The sequence below is a fragment of the Lissotriton helveticus genome, chromosome 3_1 (assembly GCF_964261635.1).
Source record: "Lissotriton helveticus chromosome 3_1, aLisHel1.1, whole genome shotgun sequence".
Classification (NCBI taxonomy): Eukaryota; Metazoa; Chordata; class Amphibia; order Caudata; family Salamandridae; genus Lissotriton; species Lissotriton helveticus.
In genome coordinates this window covers 1,807,807,517-1,807,827,227 of record NC_136061.1, presented here as the reverse complement: position 1 = coordinate 1,807,827,227, position 19,711 = coordinate 1,807,807,517, and the positions used below count along the sequence as shown (strand labels likewise).

The window sequence follows — 19,711 nt, the reverse complement described above, 5'->3', positions numbered from 1 at the left end:
TTAACTATTGGTACACGCTGACACTGAAGGGATAGGGGTGGGATCCGGGCGGGAGACTCTTGGGAAGGAGGTTGGGGGGCAGGGAGTTTAGAAATGGGTGTACTTATTGAATATTGCTTGCATTGCTTGATGATGACGATTACTGTTCGCACACTATCTCTCTGGTGCTCAGGGAGTGGTGCCGTTTTTTGCAATGCATTAACACCCAAAATAAAACTAATAAAAATTTGTTTTGAAAAAAAGAAGTATATGTTGTCTTAGAGTAGGACAGGGTAAGTCTATAATTTCGGGGTGTACACTGGTAGGAACTTTTCACCCAGCCCTCCCCATGTCTGTCCACGTTGGGCGTTTCAGAGAAATTGGTGTCGGAACTTGCTAGAGGACTTTTTAACAAAGGTCACCATTTGTACCTCGATAACTTCTACACTGCTGTGCAATTGTTTACGTAATTGTTCAAAGTGGCCACTCTTGCTTTTGGCACAATCCGCTCTTACCGCAAAGGTTACCAAAAAGAGCTTGTTTGCAAAAAGCTTCAGAGGGGACAGTGCAGTGTCTTGCGCAGTTTTGAGCTGCTAGCTGTGAAATTTGTGGAAGGAGGGATGTCTACATGCTGACTATTATCTATGATGAAAGTACTTCACCTGTGACTGTTTGGAGTCAGGTTGCTGAAGTGCACAAACCTGTGCATTTTAGACTACAATACGCAGTTTGGTAGTGTAGATAGAGTAGATCAGAGGTTGGAACCTTCACTTCTGTTTGTAAAACATATATTTGGTTTAAGAAGTTGGCCACCCATCTATTCAACTTATCAACTTTTAATGCTTCTGTTGTGTGTCTGTTGTGGAGAAGTGTGGCTCACTGGTTAGAGGAGGCAGACCTGGAAGCAGAGGTCAGCCCGGGACCAGGGTTCAATTCCCGGCTCAGCGGGGTCTTGAGTCCTAAAAAAATGTCCATGGACTCGACAATTCTCGCTCCGGTGCCTACTCGATTCACGGGTTCACACTCTGCGACTCTGGGCAATAGCTTGCTTAATCTCCACAACGGCCCCTCGCGGCAGGATGCCTGGCTTTCACCTTGCGGATACCCTGCCGGGGTTATCTCACAGGGGAATACCAGGACGGGTTCCCTAAGCAAGCGCTTAGAAACCGCTTGGTGATTTGCGCTATATAAATTCCTGTACATTTACATTTACATTCAAGGAGTGTTCTCCAGAGTCAAGGATGACTTTTGTTCAGTTTCGGAAGTCTGCGATATACAGCCTTGTTGTAGTGGAACATGCAAGTGTTTCTAGAGTTGCAGTGGTATAGGATGTGGCTGTTTTGAAAGACCAACACTTTCCCATTTTAATGTCTCCCACGCCCCCCAAAAAATCCCCATAAGAGATGTGGAGTCTGTTTGCAAAGAGGTATGCAGAAGGAGAGTTGTATGCACTATACTTATTGTCCTTCTAATCCTGGGCTGCGTGTACCCACATGTTTCAGATTGTATCACACTCAAAAGAGTTTTGGAAGCAACTGCAGGTCTAATAGTGAACTGCCTGGTCTGTATTGTTTTACATTTGCAGTTATGTTTCATGGTTGGCATTAGAATGATGGTTCCCTCGTTCATGGGAAATGTAGTTTGTGTTTTCGCTGCGGTTGATGAATTTTGGAAATAAAGCGAAGAAAGAAAAGCCTAATCCTCGCCTCCGTGCCCTTAATCGAATTGAAACTTACCTTCCAAGGCTAGGCAAATTTTCACTGCATCACACTCAAAAGAGCTTTTGGAAGCAACCGCAGGTCTAATAGTGAACTGCCTGGTCTGTATTATTTGACATTATTTAGTTACTGCCATTGTGTTTGTAGTTATAGTTTTGTATCTAGTTCAAATTGGTTTAGGTTTATTTTCATGTTAAGAAATAATTTGATGAGGGTGCGTGGACTGTGTGACCACAGGAGGTAAATGACTCCGTATCCCACCTGAGAATGTGTGGAAAGCAGTTAAGAAAAGTGCACCCCGCTGTTCAGTCAGTCTTCAAATGCCAAATCAAGCCTCGCTTGTGTAGAGTTTATGCGTCCATATAAATGGGAATTTGGTTAGAATGTCCCTCCATGCAAGACAGAGGTCCAAGGGTCATTACACAATTAATCAGTTGAAGCTTATCACCAAAGGCGCCTAACTTCTTCAATCACAAGATGGATCTCAGTTTCGTTTCAGGCCCGACCAGCATCATTTGTTCCCTCCATGTATGGAAAACATACACGTTTGTTTCCATACACTGAGAGAACAAATGATGCCCATCACATCTGCATAGACATACAGTTTAACTAATAATACAATGAGCTCACAGACGAAAATGTGTGTAAATATCATTTAGTGTAATGATTTGTTTTGATCACATTAAAGTATTTGTTTCCAACAGACTTCAGACATAAAGAAATTTGCTTTGTGTTCCTAATTCGAAAATATACTGAAACGCTTAAACAGTTCATTCAAATGTTGTGTGCTAGTAAACAAAAACTCTTTCCTACCCCCAGTATCCAGCAAGATTGTCACATAAATCCGCTCTTTGAAGTCAGAGAAAGAAAATAAACAAGATCCCTCGGAAGACAGCGCCTGACATTTGACCTCGGTCTTTGAATGCACAGCAAATGTGACAAGAGAAGAACAAGGTTTACAGGCTTGTTTACAGAACGGGAGCACTTGGAAGGATACTGTGTATAAGGTTTGGGCATGTAAAGGCACAGCCTAAAACAAATAAAGGAAGCAAATGGAAAATCAAGAAAACTTGAGTGACAAACCACAACACCAATGGCAAGCAACTCGCAGAATACATTTCTATGTCAACTTTCTGAATGGCCCCACGATGTCTTTAGCAAACCAGACAGGTCTGGTAGGCTGCGACATAATCACTCAATGGGAGGGAAAAGGGAAATATTAGCAGAGAATGGCCTACCAGCCTTGACACTCAAGTGGGCTACTTGTTAGGTGAACGTACACAAGAAAAAAAGCTGTAATACAGATATATGTGCTCTCACATGGACCCTTGCTGTGGTGAACAGGAAGTAATAAGTGAACAACGTGTGAACTGGCCAATGATCAGGGATGACAGACAGCCCATATATACTTTTACTGTACTTTATGAGGATGGAAAACAAATTAAAGAAACCTCAGGCCATATAAGGGGATTGCAAGTATTCAAACACTACTATGGTATGAGCCCTGGCATAATCAGAGAGGCTATATCAGAGCTCTTATATAATGAGACTCCTGCCATAATTTGATGCTGCACTTCATGGCACCAAACAGACAAGTGGGTTTTGTTTCAGGACAAGTAGATTTATGAAGCAACCTGCCCCATGGACAAGTAGATATTTTATTAAATTCCACACCAGAGTGTCCTCATTTTAGTTTCTTTAGAGCACTAACTATAATTTCTATGGGAGAGAAAACCCCTCCTGTTTATCATTTCTAAAGGAAATGCTTTAGATATTACAGTTCCGATTACATCAAAATGACTTCAATCGTGCCACACTTTCGTAATGTAGAATGTCAGCAATCTAGTTGTTCATTAGAATACTGTGGTGAGGCAGATGTCAGGGACATGGACTCACACGGTTGAGGGCAGGGAGGAGGCCAGAGACAAGTTGACCAGGCTGGGAAGCGGAAAGGGGGATTGGAGCAAACGTTCTACTGATAAATTACAATTTTATGGCAGCTCAGTGGGACAAATCAGTGTTTTTGACTGAGAATGGCAAATTCAAGGACCTAGGTTTTCTGGCTGAGCAATATGTGGTGAACAATTTAAGTTGAAGTTATTAGACATTCCTGGTTGAAAGACACATAACTCCTAAGAAACTGCCCTCTTTTCAAGCCTGAGCAAGAAAGGATTGTGCACAGCCTAGTGGTGAAAAAAATGCACCTATCAGGTCTACTGGGGATTAAGAAAGATAAACAATTGGGTCCCTGCACTTGTATACTTTTCTCATTAAACACCTGAAATAGAGAAACCCACTGCCTGCCGACAGTGAATGTCACTCCACCCCACGTTTCAAATGCACAACATGTGACACTTCTGATCATTTATCTGAAAATGATCGGAACTACAACCAAATCAAGTGTTCCAACCATACTTTTTTTTTACTTAAATTCAACAAATGACAGATATGCAATCTTTCTATCAGAAGATCTGTTTTTCTGAAAATCTTGCAATCTCACAATTTTGAAATGGTCAGCCTGTGCTATACAAGACAACAAATTACGAGTTCTTTACTCAAACAATGTAATACAATGTATAAATCTATTGGCATACCGCTAATAAATTAAATACATTGCCCATAGAACATAACATACCCCCCAAAGCAGGCCTCGTAAAATCTACTCGCCTACTCATTATGGAGATTCAGATTGTATCAAAACAAGCTATTTTGCCGGTCTACTGTCCGATTCTTGCGAGAGGTTAGGTTGCCAAAGAACTTGTATTCTGTTTATTCATAAAGATAACGAGCAATAATGATGCCTTTAAATCGTATTTTTATATCTTTTCACATTTGTTGTGTGTTCAAAGACAAAGGTCAAACGTCAACTTCATAACTTCCAAACTGCTGCATATTTTATCCTGAAGATAGGTGTTTGCTTTTTTTTTTTTTACATCGACTTTAAAGTTAGATGGTTTTGTAAAGTGAACAGTGGTAATTGTGCTGGCTACAGAGTGTGTCGGTCATATTTAGTTTATTAGTTAATAAAAACCATAAACATACAAAAATCCACAACTTGCTCAATATAATACAATTAAAATCAGTAAATCTCTCCTTCGGGCTATCTAAGCACCAATGGATCACACAAAGGTGCGTAGTACCGATATCTAAAAACATATATCATACAAGAATGCATAGGCTAACAATCAGCGAGTCTCCGCTTCACCTAAGGAGTCCCACTTGATGAGTACATTGTTCAAACAGTGGGGGTAGTAACACTGTGGAGATTTTTACAGATATAAAATCATGGACCTTCCTATACCCTTTAAATGTGCATAGGGAGATCATGCAAATAGTACTTTGTGAAAAGCATAAGAGTATATCTAATCCTGAGCTCACAAAGGGTCATATAGACAGTAGAACATGCAGATATGTGAGGGCTTACTGTGCCAAGGGGAGTAAACAGTGCAAACATTTTAGGATTGTTCAACATCCCCTATTAACCTGATAAAGTTAAGTGTGCAAAACATTATCACAGTGCCTAGAGCAAACTTGGCGCAACTGTGCAAAGAGAAACAATTTGAGCATATTAATTAATTAATTAATTGTGGGTTTCTAAAGCGCTAGAATCGACTCCCGAAGGAGTATCTCTGCGCTGTAGACCGCTGGGGAACCCGTCCTGGCTTTCCCTGTGAGATGGTCCCTACTGGGTATCTCCAAGGTGAAACCAGGCATCCCCGGCGTATGTGGGGGGCCATTGTGGAGATGAGGCAAGCTAATGCCCAGAGTTGCCGAGTGTGATCCCTGGTTAGAGTAGGCACCGAGGCGAGAATTATCGAGTCCGCTGACCCTGGTCCACGACCCTGCCGCGTCGGGGATAGAACGGCTCATCTCAAATCAGACTGGTAAAATTATGCGTGCAAAACTTTATCAATGTGCATAGCGCAAACATCGTCACAACATTGCAAAATAACAATGGCTGTGCAACACAGCATGATAAATAATGAATCTTTTCCCATAAATACTCCATTTTGCTTTGTTCAAACAATCGATCCTGTGACAGAATGAGGGACACACTTCCTGTGCAAACTAGTATAAACAAGTTAATAAATAAATACATTGTTCACCCCATGTTTAAACTGCTCAGTGCTAAACATCAAACTGTGAAAAGATTGAGGGCAGAATTCCCCAGTCGTCGGTTGGCTAACCCTTAAATTGGTACTTTACATCAGCTCTGGGATAGGGATGGAAAATTCTCTTGTTCTGTCCTCAGCAACCCATCACAAATTTGAAACGTTTGACAAGTCCCTTTCTAAGCCATAGACCGTGTTCAATTTAAGATTTTGGTTGGCTAAAAATTGAACTAGTCTAATGTTCAGCGTGAAGTTCTGGGGATTTAACACCTCTATAACCGCAGTCCTACAAGTTCTGACATCTAAGTCTAAGAACTCCTTACGCAGGAGTGACCTCCGCTTTACTAGCAGGTGTCAGACTATGCGCCTCGATAAATTTATTTGTGGGCGTTGACGTATTTATCATCAAAAGTTTTTTGTCATTTCACTTAGAACAATTGTGACTTTCAAAGTGTCCAAGTTTGACACACTACAACACATTTACGAATCATAAACAACTTTTCACAAATAATATATACACCAAATATACGCAGCAAATTAATTATACATGACTGAATACAGTTAAAACATACATTGCAATAGTACACCAGTGCTTTGTATCCTAACAGTCCTATCTCATTTACTCAGTGTATTCTAAGACTGTTCTCACAAGGGACAATTTTTTAAGGAATGTAACTTTATTGTACGTGTACACCACTTTGATGTACACTCGTGGTGTAATGGCCCTTTGTGGATAATATAAAAATCTATGAAACAGCCGACGCGTTTCCAAACCCGCTATTGCTTTCCTGAGTTTTTCATCAGGGTACCTCTGTCCTTCACGGACACTTAGTTTCTTATATCAGTACTCGTTGCGTTTTCTTGAAATACCTTTAAGTCTACTTGTGCGGTTGTATTCGGGAGCACGCAACTGGTCCCGTTTTCTTTCTATATTGTTCGTATCACGGGTCTCAAAATCACTATTTGAGCAGCAGCAGCGTTATTTGAGGTTTCTGTGCTCCTGGTGCTCTCCACGTTTTACTTTTTAGTTGTGAAAGTCGCATCCGCGTAGATCCTTTGAAAGCATTTTCCGGCTTCTTGTTTTTGAATTTTAGTGTATCGATCACCAGTCTTTGTTTTACTCCGCTGGATGTCCTACCCGGTCCTGTAAGGACAAGACCCCCCCCCCCCTGGTTTAAAGTTTACTAGCAGGTGTGACATACAGAGAATAATCATAAACTTTTCTTTTGCCCGACAACACAAGCGACATAGGGCATCTTCTGGTTGGGCCTTCTTCTGCCACCTGGGAGAACAATAGTGTACGAAGGACCCAAATCACATCTTTATCAGTTCCCTCTTGATAGCCAGAAACAGTGCTGCCTTCGAAGTAGGGTTAATCCTTGCTGAGGTTATAAAAGTTGATTACTAACCACCCATGCGATTGTTTTGTCAATGTAGCTTTAGCCCCCGGGAGGCTTTTCTGCTGTATGCATTTGTTCATAATTTTCTTGATGGTGTATTCAGGTGTCAAAAGTCTAGGATGCCAAGATTCTCTATGCTTTCCAATAGGTATTCAGCAAATTGACTTTTCCCCCTTGTCAGATTTATCTCCACCCAGGAGAGATTAGCCAACGATCCCTCTGGGACGCTCTGCAGTCGATGACAGCACTTGCTTAAGGCCCCTTGCCTGGTTAGTGATTGTTTAACAGAGTGCAAAATGAAAGGCTGGTAGAAAATTGACCCACAAGCTTCAAATAGCGTGTAAATTAACTGCACAAATATTTAAGAAAATAGTTCGGAAAGCACTTAATAATTCTGAAGTGTGATGAAAACATATTTTGATAGGATCAAAACAAAATCAGAACACTGTGATAAATATTTTCTGAAACCTGATTTCCACATCTTGTTTGTACGATAAATAGTCATCAGTAAAATTGCATGTTAACAGGAACATTTATGGGCATTTCAGTGGCACTTGCGCGGTCTGTAAATGACAATGCACTAAACATGCTTTATTCATATATTTATTAAGAGTGAGAGTTTTTACACAGGAACTGAGTAGCACTATTGCCCCTGCCTTGATACCAATGCTCTCAGTGAACTAAAAACAAAGCTATGGGTCACATGCACCCTATATGTGGCCTAGATTCTTATTACGCAATTTAGGCAATTAAATAAAAGTTTTTTGTACACAAGACATGCTGAACTCACATTTAAAGGTGCGCTCATATGCGATGACGAGGAAAAAGGTGAACGTGGAAGAAAATATTTGCCGAGGACTACACAGTGAAACCAGTGTGTAGGTCAAGTACATAAAAGCTACGGGCTTGATTACGCTGTCGGTCAGGGTTGCCTCTGACCCACACCGCTGTGGTTCCGACACCAACCAACCTCCGGTCAGACCGCTGTGGTTCCGACACCAACCAACCTCCGGTCAGCGGTCCCAACACCGCAATTACAATGTGACTGCACCATTTCGCTATGGGAGCTTGCGCTGCAGCCGTAGCACAATCGCCCATAGAGAAATGGGAGCTTGTAAAAATCCTTGCACTGTGTGGCAGGCACCCTGTGGTGCCTGCCACACGGACCAGGGATTTTATGGGGGGGGGGGGGGACCATAGGTGCCCCCTCAGCCACCAACCAGAGGCCGCAGGGAGAAGGGGGCCCTACTAGGGGGCGCCCAAAGACGCTTTCTGACAGGCTTTCCATGTCGGAAAGCAACAGACATTGTAATCCCGATGGCAGTCCAGTGGTCATTGGCTGCACCGCTGCATATACAAATTGAGGGTAGAAGGGGTGGTGGCGGCATGCCATTAGCAACACCTTCTGTGGTTTGGGGTGCAGATCTACACCATCACTGTGGTCCTGAATTCATGGCTACGCACCTAAGAATCTGCCAGGGCGCACAACAAAACCACTCTAACTGCAAACAAACAAATAAGAGGCACCTAAGCGACATTGATCAATAACGCCATGGTAATATCAGGGTTATTCATCAAGTAAAAAAAGATGTTCTGCTCCAATTATAGTGTCATTTCTTTGATTTCTGAAGGGACAATTAAAACGGTCTACCTCGATCTCAGCATTCGATGCGTTTTGTCCTTCTCCTACCTCGCATCTAATACATGAAACAACCTCCCCTCCACCAAAGCCCCAAACTGCTCCTATTTAGGAAGGACGTCAAGACCTGGCTCTTCAGATGACCCCAAAAGAGCGGCACATTCTCCCTTAGCGCCTTGAGACCCTAACGGGTGAGTAGTGCGCTTTACAAACCCTGATTATGTATGATATCAAACACAAACTCATGTTATGCACGTCTAGCATGCCTTGTTCAGTGTAAATTGATAAAGGATATCCAAACCCAGCTTTCGTGCGACAGATAAAATACTAATCAAAGCAGTAAACACATAATTACACTTAACTATGATTTTTTGCACAGGATGCTACCAGACTTACACATTGCATGGGGGTTAACCTATAGTTTAAACACGTTTGAAAACGTATCGGTTTCCAGTCTTTTAAACGACACTAAAAAGTACGCAAAATCAATACAACTTGTAATACACTAACATGATTTAGGACCAAAAGGTGAATATAAAGAAAAGCACCGAATGTAATGAATATTTTCATTAGAGATGTGCATCATTGTCAATGGAGTAAATGTTTATTAAACACCAGGATTTATGCAATTATTTAAACCTTAGAGATAATGCCGTTCATAACTCAGGAAGTTTAAAAAGGCCACCAGCAATAAAGCGAAACGGGAGACTGGCTGCTCGATAGGGTAGTGCTGCCGAATTACAGGTTGAAGATTGCTTTATTGGTGGGTTTTGGCTGTACAGTACAGCTGAGAGAAGGTGCTGGTTGGATAGAGCCAGAATGACGTTTAAAGAGGTGGGCTGGTACACGATGGGTCTAACAAAGATGAATGGAGGGTGGAGGCCGGGTCAAAACGAAGGAGAAGATGGACAATGAGCAGATGATGCGCTACAGCGATGTCTTATTTATGAATTCGAGGGAATCTGATACATTAAATAATCTTGCTGATGTATACAGATACACTCTACTAATTCTTACATTCAGCAACCTATGCATTGGTGCAGAGAGCGGGAATCTGTTCAATTTACACCTTTCAACATACATTCCTCTTTCAACAGTGTATATTCAAACAACATGATAATATTTCAGCTGCATTGTAAACCACATCCAACGTAGCAAAGGTAGTAAACACGCCAAGAGTGGGTTTTGCTGTGTGATCTCTTTAAAAGAGAAATCAAATTGTAGGCGGAGAGACAGGGCCAACTCCATCCGCGTGCAGAGATGCGGGACCCTAACTCCACATAAGACAGCCGGGAGCAGACCACGGCTAAGGGCCACACTCGCGAAGGGCAGTGTCAGACAGAGGCAAGCTGCACACTACACCGGAGGGGTGGTGCTGGCCTCCGGCAGGGGGGTGCGAGGGCCGAGAGCCCGCCACTGATGCCCGCCGCCCCCGGGGGAGTGCTCCGATACTCACCAGCCTCCTAGGCAGGGCAGGCCGGGGCCGTGCGCTCGGTGCGGGGCTCTGCGCGCTCCGGCCTCCGCTCTGTCCGCCGCCCGCGGCCTCCGCTGCCAATCCCTCGCCTCCGCTTTGAACAGAGAATGAAATGGCGCGCGCAGCTCACCCACCTCCTCCTCCTCATGGACGGGCCTCCGCGCGGGGTTTCCCGGGACACTTCACAGGGGCGGCGACGTCGATAGAGGACTGCGAGGGGCGACAGAGGTCGCCGCCGGCTTAAGACTTAAAAGCACACTGATCTGGGTTTGAGCGGACGTTTGTCTCGCCCGTGCACGGGTCAGCCTGTCTCACTCTGTAAGGCCATTTCAACTCCCTGCTTGTCTAGTCCAGGATCCTGGAGTGTTTACTGTCTCCCTTTGCCTGTCAGGGAGCGAGTCTCAAGCTTTTGAATGGATAATGTTTGCAACAACCATAGTTGGTGCAGTCTCAACCTCGCTTGGCTCGCTGAGAGCAGTTCACAGCAAGGCAGGCCGTTCCACGACGGAGGTTGTGTGTGTGTCTCACGCTTTTTAGTGTCCCGGGTATCGCAAGTGAGTTTTTGTGTGTACGGGGGAGGCTCAGATTCGTGTTGTGCTTATTCAGTAGACGCGAGGCGCTCTGCACAGTTCAACGCTGTGTCTCGCACCTGAGGCGCAGTTTGGGAAGCTTTTTCGAAAAAGAGGTCTGGAGCGCTGCAAATATTTATTTACGCGGTTTTATATAGCGCGGAAATTACCCAAAGGTGTTAGGATGCTTTTCAATTGCACTGTAGCGTTACATAAATCCCCTTAATAGTCATATAACAACAACAACATAAATACTTTTATTTGATTTGTTAAAATCGTAAAAGGGTGGAACTTACCACCATGTGATAAACATCAACATATTGAATCAGCGTAAAACAGCATAAAACATGCCCAGTGTCCTGGGCGACTTTGCACAGATATACATGATAAGTAAAAACTGGGAGAGCGTTTTTAAATATACAAAGATAAAAGGAAACCGGGGTAGCACTTTTCTAAGGTGGCGGCCCTCTCATTAAAAGATTGGGGCCGGGGGAGGAGCCAAGATGGCGATCGGAACAGTCGCATAACCGCCTCGCTCCGTGATCCCTTCCTCCCCGCCACCTATCCTGTATTTCATCCTGATCGGGGTGTTCTGAATTTGGTCACCAAGGAAGAGCCTTCACTTACCATCCTTGTCCGGAGCTCTGGCGTGCAGTCATTTCGGCGTTCTGCCCTTGTTGCCTTGCTGGCCTTCCCGGCCCTGACGCCGGGGCCTCGAGTGCTGTGCTTGCCCGGACATGTTCGGAGTGCCGGCGGTCCGGAACCGGTGGAGAGACCCGATGCTGGGAGCCTGAGAGCCGCGGGCCGGCAGCCCTGGAGCGGACCCACTCCCGCGGATGAGCCACCCCGTATGTCCGATTGCCCGCCGGCCCGAAGAAGAGAAGCCGCGCTGTCCGGCACCCCTCAAGTGGGTAGCCCACTCCTGTTGCTTGTCCCGCCCGGGGTCCGGTGCTGGGCTCCCCCCGAGTGTTGTGGGGAGCACGCCCGTTCTTCTGGTGACTCTCCTTTCTCCGCCGAGCGCCATCCGCCGCGGATCGGTTGTGTGCCCTGGGGCCGCCGGTGCTCCTGGTGGACTTGGAGGCGCCCACGATGATGGCGGCGGGCGCTGTGCTTAAGATGGCGGATGGCCCCTCGGAGAATCTTTCTCCTGGAGACAGGGAAGTTGCTGCATTTGTTCTCTCCAGCCCTCGTGTGATTCGGGCGGCCCCTACTCGGAATGCTGTCTTGTCTGCCCTGGCTGCTCTGGGGATCGACCTGTCCTTGAAATGCCGAGACTTGGAGTCGCGGATCTCCGCCATGGCTGCTCCGCCATTTTGTGACGCGGTGTCGTCTTCCCGAATTGTACTGGTTGAAACTTCTCCGGCTGCTGTGCTGGGATCTCCGGCTGGGTGTTTGATTCTATGGGATCATGTGGACCCGGTGTCGATGCTGCAGTGTTTCCTATATCCTGATCTCTCTGCTTCGTGCTGGACAGCCCAGATATTGTGCTTGGCCACGTGGATCGTTGAGGTACTTTTACATTCTGGCTGCTGCCGAGTGCTTCTGGTTGCTTCTTGTTGGCCGGGACGGTGTTTTGCGGAGATCCCACTGGCCTTCCTGGACTGGTATGGACCCACTGTATCATTCTGCTTTTCGGCCGTGGCGGGGTCTGGAAGCTCGACTCTTCATAAAAGTGGACAGGGGTGACTGTGCCTGAGTACCTGTTGGACCCTTTTAAATGGCATCTCCAGGCCTCATTATTTTGGTTAGTTCTTGTTTTTCATCCTTGTGTGGGCCTTTTTTTCAATGTCCTTTTCGACCTCGATTGGTGATCCGTTGTTGCGGGTGGGGTAGTATTCCATGTTTCGATCGCTGGCTCCTCTCCTCTCCTGTCCTTCTTTTTCCTTTTCTTCGCTTTCTTTCTCCTTTCTCTTCTTTGTTATTATTCCCTTTCTCTTTCTTCTATATTTCGGGTGTCTCTGGGCGACAGGCACACTGTTTAGTGGGGTAGGCCGTAGCCATTACAGTGATGTAGGGTGGGGGGGTGTTTGTTATTTTAGTTTGTTTTATTCTATGGTCCCTTTTCGCTTTTTTCAGGGGGTGAGCTATGTCCCTTTGTTTTCACTCCTTTGTTTCGTACGTGTCCGCACTTTCTCCTTTTCCGGGGCGGGAGGGCTGTACATGTGGCGTCCACATTATTTGTTTGCTGACATTTGTCCTTTATTTTAGAACCTTTGCTGGGCGTGGGATGTCTTTGGGCTTTGCCCTACAAGGGTTATTGATTGCGTGGGGGGCTGTCTCCCTCCCGCCCCCCCCCCTCTCTTTCTGTATATGTTGCGTGACACCCGGTAGATATGGTTTCTGCCTCCTCTATAAAATGTAAAATGTAACCTTTTTTATCCTGGCGCTGACTGTTTAACGTCTTTATTTCACGTCCATCCTGTATTCATTCTATTGTACGCATTGCTGTTGTCCCTTTTTGATTCTCCTGCTTTTGCGGCCGGCCCCTGTGGTTGTAGGCCTGCGCTTGTACTTCTACGTGTCTTTCAATAAAGGTTTTATAAAAAAAAAAAAAAAAAAAGATTGGGGCCAGCAAATGACAGTTATAACCAGGGGTGCTGCACACATAAGGGCTTATATTTGATTGGATGTAACTGTGATTTTTTTTTTGTGTGATTTTTGTTTGAATATGTTTATTGCATTTTGTCATTGTATACCATTACACATATGTATACAGAAACAATAAATCATGCTGTAGTGTAAAGTATTTTCCACAAGCAGTTGCAGTCAATCACACTCATGTGAAGGCATGGTAGCAAGGAGCAAAAGAAAAAGTAACACAATTAAGCAGCATGACAGGTTCGTGTAATACCGGCATATGTGTAAAAGAATAATGTTCAATAGTGGCAGTGCTCAACAACGGAGAAAGCAAAATCTGTATTGTGACTGCATATCCTAGACTCGTTCAAATCAGAGCACGAGCTATGCCACGGCAATAGAACCAAAGGAGTTGATCACATTGACAGTATATCTCATATCCAAAGCTTCATTTTAAAACAATCAAATATAAAGAACAATCCAAAATATACAGGAAACAAAAGACTGGGTGGTGACTAACAACAATCGTGTGTGTATGTGTGGAGTCATCGAGGTAGGCGGGGAGCAGGTCCATAGTGCCTCGTGGCAGTGGTAAAGAGCAATTCGCAGGCTTCATCTTATGTGTGGAAAAGTGTGCGGGGTTTCTGTAAGGGGAGGCCGAGAGGGAGGGGGGAAAGAAAATGTATTAGTAGCGGTAATGTAAAGAGAGGCGTAAATGATTACATGCCATTCTGCAGGCACACCTGGTGGTAGGTCACCAGGATACTATCCCAGTCCAGCGCTATGGGGTACTTCCAGAGCCCTGCCGTCTCCTCCCTATGCAGCGCCACACTCTCCGCTTCCGCCCAATTATCCAGCAAGTTACGCCACTGTATCGCCTGGGGAGGCACATTATTGGATGTAACTGTCATATAGTAAGAAATAGGACACAGGTGCTAGGCTAGGAAGGTACTAAATAATATCTCTTAGCGGAACCGAAGGTCCCAGGGCACAGAGTGTGAGTGTGGATATTCCAAAGTGTTCACACGCTTTATGTTACATCTTGTACATTGATTACAGAGTCAGAATTATTTAGTGTCAGAATGGACGGAAGCATGTGCATTGCTAGGCGGGAGCTAGATCATACTGTAGTAGAGAGGCGATCCTTCTTGCGGTCCGTGTATCAGTTATGGAGCATTGCTCACATAGATGAGGTGGGTGAATAGAAATTAGCTAAGATGTTTATCAAATAGAAGGGATTTTAGTTCTTATTTAAAGATTGCCCATGAGGTGATTATGTGCAGACTTGGAGGTATAGAAGTCCAGACTCTGGTTGCATTCTCTGTGAAGGATTGAGACATAGATTGTTCCTTTTTAAAGGTCGGGGATTCTAGAAGGGGAGTTTCAGCATTATCGGACACTCTGGGGTAGATGTGTGAAGGGCCTTTCATGTGATGCATGCAGCATGTTTCGCAGGAGCAGCTTTAGACCACATTACTGCAATCAGTCTCCCCATGAAAACATCAGTAGTCTCCTGCTTTGTAGGGCCGTTCTCTGTATAGCAGACTTGTGAGAAGCGAGTTGTCCTACTATAAGACTGATTTCTAGATTTTGCGGAGTGGATCTAACATTGAAGAAAAAAATAGCCTTGAACCCTGCATGTCTAACTTATGGAGAGACAGTTTAATGTTGTTGATCAGGCTCATCCTTGCATCTTCTTCAACAATCGTAAGTCATTAAGGCTGTGTACATGGCTTTAAGTGGGATGAAAAAACTGGTGTGTCTCTCAGGGGGCGTGGCCAATGTAATTACGGGCGTAGCTTAAAACCACGTAAGCTAAAGGTTTGTGCTTAGCATAGTGTGCCGCCCGACTGGTATTTTGTTGTTTCTGTCATTGCATCCAGTTATATGGTACAACAAGTAACATCAAACTTACAACAAGTCAGGACTATTGGCTTTGTCAGTGGTTGTTAGGGGCATACGATAAATAAGCAGCAACTGTGGCTAGTATGTAATATTGGCATAGCTTCCACGTAAAGCCCTAGAGACACCACGACAATGTTGCTGCTCCTTCGTTCCGAAAAGAGAAGAGAAATCCAGAGAGACAATGACTCCCTTTAAAGGATTTCCCTTCCCCCTATAACGCTCGAAAAAAACGGACCTTCTGGGCCACGGCACAAAACAGAGCCCGATAGAGACCCGTTTCGAGGCCTCCTTAAAAAAACTACCAGTGCTCAGACCCAGTGAGACCCAGCCCACTTAAAACTCTGGCTGTGTAGTACTCTCTCCAAAAAATAATTATATATATATATATTTTTTATTTTTTTATTTATTATTTTTTTTTTTTTCCTTCATTGGAAGAAAACAAATGTTAAAGGGATTTTATATTCAGGTGAAAATGTCAGTTAAATCGTAGCATTTTAATCCAAATAAACACTGAAATTCACCTGTTATAATAATAATCTTTATTCTGGAGTAGTCACTACCAGTGCTTTAACTGGGAAAAAATAAGTGCAGGTACTCATTAAAATGAGCTAGAGGTGTAGTGAGGGGGCGAGGCTAAGACATGATGATACTTAACGACTTCTATATTAGTTGCAGCACATAGCAAAACACATGAGAAATGTGTTTATATAAACAAAGCAGATTAACTCATTACAGAAAATGAGAGAAATGCGACAATATGTTAACATTTCCTTTTTTTTGCAATAGCTGCACCTTCTTAGTGCCATACTGTTAATTGCTGTTGTTTGGGACAATACTATATATTTTTGAGCATGTGAGTAGTAAGAAACTGATAATCCCCCCCACTTCGAACCAAAGCTCTTATGGCACCAAGCAAATCATCATGACCCTCCCCAGAAGATATCTCTTGTCTCTTCCATCGATCTATTCATTCATCCTACCATTTACCTGCTGATGTCCTCTATTTAACCTTTACATTTTGTTGTCTATTCAGTCTTTCATCCATCATTTAGTTTTTCACCATTCTGTCTGTCCACCCTTCATATCCAAACCTAACCATCCATCCATCCATCTCCAAACCTATCCATGCATCCTTTCACTCATCCATCTCTTTATCCACCCTTTCGCTCATCCATCAATCCTTTCGCTCATCTATCCACCAACCCTTTCACTCCTTTATTCCCTCCACCCTTTTGCTCAATCTCTCCTTTCACTCATCCATCATCCACCCTTACGTCCATCCTCCCTTTCATTCATTCATCCATCCAATCTTTCACTTATTCACCCACCATCCGCCCTTTTATCCAATCATCCACCCTCTTTCACCCATCCATCCATGATTTCTACTTAGCCATCCATCTATTCATCTATCCTTCCACCCTTGCTCACTCATCCATCCACTCACTCACCCACCCTCCCTTTTACATTATTTATGAATCTTTGTCGCCGAGCAGACATGTACACACAAATTGCCACCCATTTTCTTTAAAATACCTTCTGAGAGTGTCTTGATTCTCTCTCTTTCTCTCACTTTTTTCTTACAAAAAAAGCCATACAAATGCAGGCAAACACACAAACTTAAGCAGACACACAAAAGACTCAGGTATGATACAAGCCATGTTATACTCCTCACCTACAATGGCTTTTTTAATTGCCACCGGAGCCAGACTGGCCGTAGCCTGATTGCCACTGCCAGGAGACTTCCATGATTCCGGTGTTTGCACAAATGCACAGGATAGTGTGAATGTGATTGACAGCACAGGGCCTGAACGGACCTTGCCCTGTCAAACACAGCGTGATGGTGAGCACCCGGACATTATTCAAATGAGCCCTGCTGAATTTCTCAGCTGGGGTTCAGATCAGGGCTGCAGAAGCAGCGCCTTGGCTGCCAGATACACCTTCCACTCCTGCTCACCATCAGTCACAGCCAATGAGCCTACCTTTTCATGGGTACTGGTACTCTCCTCGGCAGTAGAGAAGTGTCTGTACTCAGATTGATAAATCTAAAGAAGTGCCGGTACTCAATACCGGTGAGTGCCAGCCCATTTAAAGCACTGAACACTACCATAAATGAGAAAAACATATATAAAACAAATCATCAATACAATTAAAATTCATAAAGAATATTGTGCAAAATCCATATAGCCCTGTGGAATGAGGGTGGGGATGGGGTGGTTGGGCCTGGCGCAGGGTGGGGAGATGGTCTGGGGCGTGTGTGTGGATCTCGGTGGTGGTTGCGCTACTTGGGGGGTGGGGGAAACAGTTGGGGCACGGGGGGTTGTTATTCTCAATGATACTCATTCTCGAATGTACTGCTTGTCTTGTTTTCTTAAAAAGGTCAATTGCTGCCATTTAACTATGTAATGTGATACTGCAGTGGACTCTTGAGTACAGAGCCATGCGCTTTTTGTGCAACTTGACGAATAAAGTTGTTTTTTAGTTTTTTTTAAAAATCCAAATAGCCGTCAATTGCATCTGGAATTTCTGGCTCTAAATGCTGCTCTCAAGAAATGTGTGACATCAAAGAGGGTATGGTTGTTGGGCAAAAGCTGCATATACATAAGGGCAACACGGGCTTGTCTAAATCTCATAGTTTTTAAAAGGGGCCTAAGAAACAATCTCTTATAGTGGGTAAAATATTTACATAAGCGGACAAAATGTATGGTATCCTGTGGAGACCTCTTGTCACAACCACAGGAACGTCTCTCTTTTGCATGTAAAAAGCCTGCTGGGGATGCCAGAAGATGATGGAGCTGGTTAACTCTAAAACGAGTTACTAACAATCTATCAGAAGTGCTTGTAAGAGTAGATAGATATTTTTCCATGCCCTGCACTGATTTTAGCAGAACATGCCATCTCACAGCTGCTTTGATAAGCTTGATATTTTCTGAGTGAGTCATGGTATGTTTAAAAAACAGCTCTTTTACTATGGTCAGGTCTCAAGGCTTCACTGTGTCATGTTTAAGGAAAATATCTTCCCTACCTAGGGCCATGAGGGACCCCTTAACATACCGTAATCAGGGAAGTTTGAGTGCATGGTCTAGTGATAGGCAATCTAAAGTAATCGAGTGGTTGAACTCTGCCTAATTGCTACCCCAAATTTTCACCCAACACAGCAAGGGCTTTACTGCCACCAAGTCAGCTATATAGTTAACTCCTAGTTCTTCGTGTACGGAAAACGAGGGGGTGCCCTGGGGAACCTTCAAGATTCATCTCAGGAATTTGTTTTGTGTAATCTGTAGTTTATGAACCGTGAAATACCCCCAGACCTTGCTTCCGTACAAAACCTTAACCTTAAAGAAACAAAAAGACTGGTAACGCTTTAAAATCACCCCCAGAGACCAGGAGCTTAATCTATGGGCATAGATGGCAATAGCTCCCTTTAATTTATTCATGTCACCTAACTTTCCCTCCATTAGATGTTTCCAGTTCAATGTTGCTTCAAATAAGATTCCCAGGTAGGGGAAGGCCAGGACCTTGGCTAAAATGTGGGTTCCTGCCTTAAAAGTCTTCGTCCAGTCGCTAGAGGGGCAACTGCCAAAACCTATGATTTTGTGAAGTTGGCCGACAGGTCCAGCCCGTTCATAAAGGAAACAAATCCGTTAATCCGAACCTATAGTTTATTGAGCTAGCCAGAAATAGAAGAAAACGTCATTTCTGCTAAAGAATCTCTCAAGAGTCTTGAAATCTGTAGGAGTTTCTTCCACATTGGCTCCTTCCTTGGGGGTAAAGTCTCCTCATTAAAACTATCAATGTTAGAAGGTGTGCCTCAGGCTGTGTAACAGTCTCACTATAAAATAGGCTCTTTCGTTTATTATTCTCCCTCCTGAGGTAGAAAGGGTCAGCTTCTGAATGACAATCCCAACCCCGAATGTGCCTTTCAAGGGAAAAGAGTCTCACCTTCTTGTTTATAAAATCGTGGCTCGGCACTGCAAGTATCACTCATGACGAGGGATTTTCAGGCACAGTAAGCCGTATTGTCTGTCAATTTCTTACATACAAATACATATATCAATTGATGTTTTCGTCCCAAACTTTCAACTGTCGGCGTCGCTGTAAACTGGGCATAGATGAACAGTCCGTTTCAAGATGGCCGCCATCCGTGCACAGATATAATAGAGCTGAATGGTGACGGCTTTTGCTGTAGTCTTTTTTTTATGTCAATGACGAAGACAAAGGACAGCAACAAGAAAGTGACAGGGAGCTGGAGGTGGGTGTGTCTGTAGCTCAGGACCCAGAATCCCGAGATTGAGGGATCAGGTCCTCTTAGTGATGCAAGAGTGGAGGAAGATAATAGGA

General features: G+C 44.2%; 1 protein-coding gene across 5 annotated transcripts in view; it reads right to left on the bottom strand.

Annotated features, from left to right (window-relative positions):
- The window catches only part of LOC144823835 (heterogeneous nuclear ribonucleoprotein R), a 413,049-nt gene extending 393,565 nt beyond the window's left edge, over window positions 1-19,484 (bottom strand). Inside the window, exon 1 of one of the 5 annotated variants that reach the window (XM_078682698.1) lies at window positions 19,313-19,484. The gene's annotated coding sequence lies outside the window, so the exon portion shown is untranslated. Of the gene's footprint in view, window positions 1-10,304; window positions 10,560-19,312 lie in introns of those variants that run through there. The other 4 variants (XM_078682699.1, XM_078682697.1, XM_078682700.1 and 1 more) reach the window with 4 other exon arrangements.
- Window positions 19,485-19,711: the final 227 nt, after the last annotated feature.